Below are 6,817 nucleotides of genomic sequence, written 5' to 3'. Positions count from 1 at the left end.
CTGAGAACAGAGTCATATTTTAATACAGCAGTGAGGCAAGTGACTGCATTCAGTCAAGGTAATGGCTTTTGTTTTTTACTAAATTATGATAAAACTTGCATGTTAGAAAATAGAAGAGTTGTTCAAAAATATGTTTATCAAGTTAGTTACCAGTATATCTCTGCCATAACAGGTTTGTAGGTGGTATATTTTTAGTTTGAATGGCAATTGCCTAAGCTGTGTTTTGGTGTACTTTTATTTACAAAGGCCCCATTTTTTAAAAATTATGTCCATGATAGAACTTATTTTTTTCTATTGAAAAATTAGTGAGAAGTACTAATTCCAAGGTTTTGAGTGAATGCGAATGTCTTGATTATCAACTCAACAAATGTTAACACATTAGTTTTAGCCACAAAGGTCTTCAGATTTCAAAAAGATTTCACAGCTCACTGAAATTTTTATCACAGTTTATAGTAGATGTTATGACAATCCACTTGATACATTATAGAATATCCTGGGTAACAGATGTAAATTTAGGTAAAGGCTATAGACATTTGAGAGAGTTGGTATCATTCATTTAAAGATGTGCTAATGTTCCTACCATGAAGGGAGCTGCACTTTATGGAATTAAAAAATGATTTCCCATGAGCTGTGCTAGCTCATGTGCTATAAGTAGAAGCACCTCCTATGATACGTCTTAAAGTTTTCTTTTCTTCTTATGTCAGTGTTCCCAGTTGTATAAGCCATGAAGCCCATTACATTCCTTCTTAGCTCTCAAGATCAAGGTAGGTATAGAAAGAATCTGGAAGGATTCTTTTTTTTTCCCCAAAATGGTAAATTCCTGGGTTTTTAAAAATAATTCTAAAAGTAAGGCATAAATATTTGCTATATGAATAAATTTAACCTCATGTTAGGATTTAACCCAGCTACAGCCTGTTTGCAAGGAAAACTCAAAGAATAAGTTATACCTCAGAGTTGTCCCAAAAAAAGGCTAGGTACCTGAAGTAAAATGAGAGCTTTAATAAACACATAAAATTAAAGTTAACAAATTATGTGCTCACTTTGGCAATATATACACTAAAATTGGAACAATACATAGAAAATTAGCATGGCCCCTGTATAAGGATAACACACAAATAAAGATAACAAAGTATGGCCTTTACAAGTCTTTTCACTCACACCTATATCCTTTGGAGTTTCAGATGGACTGCTTGTCCATACTGTTTCAGATATATGAGCCCATCCAGTAGAAGCCCTGGAAACTGGTATAATTTCAAGTCAGCCATCAGGCAGTCAGATGGATTCCTAGGCAAATGATCCATTATTGCTTGGGACTTGTTAGCTTTGGAACAACCCTAAAACCAGTGGTATTCTCCTATCTAAAAAGGGAGTTCAAGGCCCCATTTCCTTTATCACTTAGTGTCAAGGCCAAGATACAGGTGGTCCTCAGTGCTAGCAGAAAGGTTTTAGAGATGTTAAAAGTTCTTAATTCTTTGTAAACAGCCTATATTTGAGAGATTCCTCTCATGGCCTTTTTTCAGGATTGCTTCGTGTTCTTATTTTCTAGTCTCTCTACTCCCATGCATCTGGAGCATAGGACAAGTTATAGTTTTCTACAACCAAGGACCAAGATTCCCACTTTTAGAAGACTAAACAGGGATCAAGATGAGATAAAAGGATTTGAAATGAATGCCTTGGGCCAATTATCCCAAGAAAAGGTAATGAAAGTAAACTACTCTTTCAAGAAATTGTTCAAGAAATAATTGCTGGAGATGAGACAGGTAAATTAAAATGTAGAAGATCAAAGTATAGAAGTGTTCTACTCTGCTTTGTTCCCAGAATAAAGATTACTCAAACAAGTTAATTTGCTGAGAGGGAAAAATTAGTTAGAAAAGACAGTTGGAAGGTGGAAAATCAGGAGAGCGTAACTGATAACTTCCTAGAAGAACCTATGTGAGAACAGACCAAAGGTAAAGCATTCAACCTTAAAATGGAAGAATCTTTCTACTTCCAAGACTAGGGCTAATAAGGTATATTAAGGGGCACCTAGATGGCTCAGTCAGTTGAGCATCTGATTCTTCATTTTGCCTCAGGTCATCATCTCAGGGTTTTGAGAATAAGCCCCACATTGGGCTCCACACTGGATGTAGAGCCTGCTTGGAATTATCTTTTCCCTCTCTCTTTTTCTCTTCCTCTCTTAAAAAAAAAAAAGGTGGGAGATTAAATAGAAAAATTGCAAGGCTGAAAAAGGTAAGCATACACAAATTTCTCAGTAAAATAAGAATTAAGTTTATCTGCTGTATATGAGATAGGTATTGAGAACATTGAGGCCTTAATAAATACGGAAAAGTTTATGTGTATTTGCCCTAAAGGTAGATTAGAGAGAAGAGTCAAGGGACAGAATTAACAGTTTACTAAGCAATAACAAGAACCTAAATAGAGCTAGAGAGCTTCAATTTTTAATCCATTTACTCAACTTAATTTTGTGACCAAGTAAGTATTGGATCCTAAGAAGGAGAACTGATGAAGTGATTGACTAGTTGCCTAGATTTGGGGCAGGAGGTAGAGATAAGAGGTTTGGGGCAGAAATTTCTGGGTAATAGCAAGTACACAGTTGCATTGGATGACAAGTGAATCCATCCTACATGAAACAGAATGGGAAAGGATTAGAAAGAAAGAGGAACAAGTTGCTAGATGACATATGTGAAGGCTACAAGCAGGATAAGCAATGAGCTGGGAGAAGTGGTAGTCAGAGAATTTTAAATCAAATGAGGTTACTTCATTGACAGGCAACATACACATGTCCTGAAGGCAGACTTTCAGGGGCCAAATGCTATCTCTGCCTCAGTAATTGTGGGATTGGGGTAAATGGGATGGTTTTTGAGAATCCGTAAGTGAATATGTGTAAAGTATTTGGGTCAGGGTCTCCAATATAGTATCCACTTGATAAATTATAGTTATCATTATGTTCCAGAATTTACCACTGTAGAGTAGCCTAACCCCAAATGGTGAAGCATAACCCGGGATGAGATACAATTTCAGATGATGTATGGTTTTGTTGATGGAGAGGCTTCAATGAGACTAGATGGCTTTTTGTCCTCAGAAAGTTGAAGTTCTCTACATATAGTATCATATCATCTGCGAAGAGTGATAATTTGACTTCTTCTTTGCCGATTTGGATGCCTTTAATTTCCTTTTGTTGTCTGATTGCTGACGCTAGGACCTCTAGTACGATGTTGAATAGCAGTGGTGATAATGGACATCCCTGCCGTGTTCCTGACCTTAGCGGAAAAGCTTTCAGTTTTTCTCCATTGAGAATGATATTTGCGGTGGGTTTTTCATAGATGGCTTTGATGATATTGAGGTATGTGCCCTCTATCCCTACACTTTGAAGAGTTTTGATCAGGAAGGGATGCTGTACTTTGTCAAATGCTTTTTCAGCATCTATTGAGAGTATCATATGGTTCTTGTTCTTTCTTTTATTTATGTGTTGTATCACATTGACTGATTTGCGGATGTTGAACCAACCTTGCAGCCCTGGAATAAATCCCACTTGGTCGTGGTGAATAATCTTTTTAATGTACTGTTGAATCCTATTGGCTAGTATTTTGTTGAGTATTTTCGCATCTGTGTTCATCAAGGATATCGGTCTATAGCTCTCTTTTTTGGTGGGATCCTTGTCTGGTTTTGGGATCAAGGTGATGCTGGCCTCATAAAATGAGTTTGGAAGTTTTCCTTCCATTTCTATTTTTTGGAACAGTTTCAGGAGAATAGGAATTAGTTCTTCCTTAAATGTTTGGTAGAATTCCCCCGGGAAGCCGTCTGGCCCTGGGCTTTTGTTTGTTTGGAGATTTTTAATGACTGTTTCAATCTCCTTACTGGTTATGGGTCTGTTCAGGCTTTCTATTTCTTCCTGGTTCAGTTGTGGTAGTTTATATGTTTCTAGGAATGCATCCATTTCTTCCAGATTGTCAAATTTATTGCCGTAGAGTTGCTCATAGTATGTTCTTATAATAGTTTGTATTTCTTTGGTGTTAGTTGTGATCTCTCCTCTTTCATTCATGATTTTATTTATTTGGGTCCTTTCTCTTTTCTTTTTGATAAGTCGGGCCAGGGGTTTATCAATTTTATTAATTCTTTCAAAGAACCAGCTCCTAGTTTCGTTGGTCTGTTCTATTGTTTTTTTGGTTTCTATTTCATTGATTTCTGCTCTGATGTTTATGATTTCTCTTCTCCTGCTGGGCTTAGGGTTTCTTTCTTGTTCTTTCTCCAGCTCCTTTAGGTGTAGGGTTAGGTTGTGTACCTGAGACCTTTCTTGTTTCTTGAGAAAGGCTTGTACCGCTATATATTTTCCTCTCAGGACTGCCTTTGTTGTGTCCCACAGATTTTGAACCGTTGTATTTTCATTATCATTTGTTTCCATGATTTTTTTCAATTCTTCTTTAATTTCCCGGTTGACCCATTCATTCTTTAGAAGGATGCTGTTTAGTCTCCATATATTTGGGTTCTTTCCAAACTTCCTCTTGTGGTTGAGTTCTAGCTTTAGAGCATTGTGGTCTGAAAATATGCAGGGAATGATCCCAATCTTTTGATACCGGTTGAGTCCTGATTTAGGACTGAGGATGTGATCTATTCTGGAGAATGTTCCATGTGCACTAGAGAAGAATGTGTATTCTGTTGCTTTGGGATGAAATATTCTGAATATATCTGTGATGTCCATCTGGTCCAGTGTGTCATTTAAGGCCTTTATTTCCTTGCTGATCTTTTGCTTGGATGACCTGTCCATTTCAGTGAGGGGAGTGTTAAAGTCCCCTACTATTATTGTATTATTGTTGATGTGTTTCTTTGATTTTGTTATTAATTGGTTTATATAGTTGGCTGCTCCCACATTGGGGGCATAGATATTTAAAATTGTTAAATCTTCTTGTTGGACAGACCCTTTGAGTATGATATAGTGTCCTTCCTCATCTCTTATTATAGTCTTTGGCTTAAAATCTAATTGATCTGATATAAGGATTGCCACTCCTGCTTTCTTCTGATGTCCATTAGCATGGTAAATTCTTTTCCACTCCCTCACTTTAAATCTGGAGGTGTCTTCGGGCTTAAAATGTGTTTCTTGGAGGCAACATATAGATGGGTTTTGTTTTTTTATCCATTCTGATACCCTGTGTCTTTTGACAGGGGCATTTAGCCCATTCACATTCAGGGTAACTATTGAGAGATATGAATTTAGTGCCATTGTATTGCCTGTAAGGTGACTGTTACTGTATATGGTCTCTGTTCCTTTCTGGTCTACCACTTGTAGGCTCTCTCTTTGCTTAGAGGACCCCTTTCAATATTTCCTGTAGAGCTGGTTTGGTATTTGCAAATTCTTTCAGTTGTTGTTTGTCCTGGAAGCTTTTAATCTCTCCTTCTATTTTCAATGATAGCCTAGCTGGATATAGTATTCTGGGCTGCATGTTTTTCTCGTTTAGTGCTCTGAAAATAACATGCCAGCTCTTTCTGGCCTGCCAGGTCTCTGTGGATAAGTCTGCTCCAATCTAATATTTTTACCATTGTATGTTACAGACTTCTTTTCCCGGGCTGCTTTCAGAGGAAAAAGTGCTCCATATCACTCGGCATCAGGGAAATACAAATCAAAACCACAATGAGATATCACCTCACACCAGTCAGAATGGCTAAAATCAACAAGTCAGGAAATGACAGATGCTGGCGAGGATGCGGAGAAAGGGGAACCCTCCTACACTGTTGGTGGGAATGCAAGCTGGTGCAGCCACTCTGGAAAACAGCATGGAGGTTCCTCAAAATGTTGAAAATAGAACTGCCCTATGACCCAGCAATTGCACTATTGGGTATTTACCCTAAAGATACAAATGTAGTGATCCAAAGGGACACATGCACCCGAATGTTTATAGCAGCAATGTCCACAATAGCCAAACTATGGAAAGAACCTAGATGTCCATCAACAGATGAATGGATCAAGAAGATGTGGTATATATACACAATGGAATACTATGCAGCCATCAAAAGAAATGAAATCTTGCCATTTGCAACAACATGGATGGAACTAGAGCGTATCATGCTTAGCGAAATAAGTCAAGCAGAGAAAGACAACTATCATATGATCTCCCTGATATGAGGAAGTGGTGATGCAACATGGAGGCTTAAGTGGGTAGAAGAAGAATAAATGAAACAAGATGGGATTGGGAGGGAGACAAACCATAAGTGACTCTTAATCTCACAAAACAAACTGAGGGTTGCCGGGGGGAGGGGGTTTGGGAGAAGGGGGTGGGATTATGGACATTGGGGAGGGTATGTGCTTTGGTGAGTGCTGTGAAGTGTGTAAACCTGGTGATTCACAGACCTGTACCCCTGGGGATAAAAATATATGTTTATAAAAAATAAAAAATTAAAAAAAAAAAAAAAAAGAAAGTTGAAGTTCAGTGAAGGTAAAAGTCAATGGACTTATGGAAATAATTTATATTCTATCTTCTGGAACTCTACTATCAGTAAATACAGATGACAGAGGATACATTAATATTGATAAATGAAAGAGTATTTAGGTGAAAAAAATATAAATTAAATTACTTTTTCCTTTTCAGATTATTCTTACATTTGGGTTCCTCAAAACCTCAGCATTATATATGTCTACCTGTCAAAAGACATGTGAAATTAGTTCAAAATGAAAACTTGCACATTTCCAAGTTGTCCTCCATCAAAACTGGAATACCCTCTTCTATGCACTGTCCTACCAATATTTTAGAGAGCTCTGAGCAAGTCCATTTGCAAGATCATGAAGTTCTCTCATTTAAAATGAGATGTGAGTTTGACATACTTC

General features: G+C 37.4%; 1 non-coding gene across 1 annotated transcript; it reads left to right on the top strand.

The window, feature by feature from the left end:
- Window positions 1-1,030: 1,030 nt before the first annotated feature.
- On the top strand, window positions 1,031-1,140 carry LOC123387878. The gene has a single exon (XR_006602376.1). It is a non-coding gene; the product is annotated as a U6 spliceosomal RNA (small nuclear RNA).
- The last annotated feature ends 5,677 nt before the right edge of the window (window positions 1,141-6,817 follow it).

This window comes from Mustela putorius, unplaced genomic scaffold, assembly GCF_011764305.1.
Source record: "Mustela putorius furo isolate JIRA1106 unplaced genomic scaffold, ASM1176430v1.1 tig00003863_pilon_pilon_pilon, whole genome shotgun sequence".
Lineage (NCBI taxonomy): Eukaryota > Metazoa > Chordata > Mammalia > Carnivora > Mustelidae > Mustela > Mustela putorius.
Note: the sequence above shows the minus strand (reverse complement) of the source record. Positions and strands in the feature narration are given on the sequence as shown.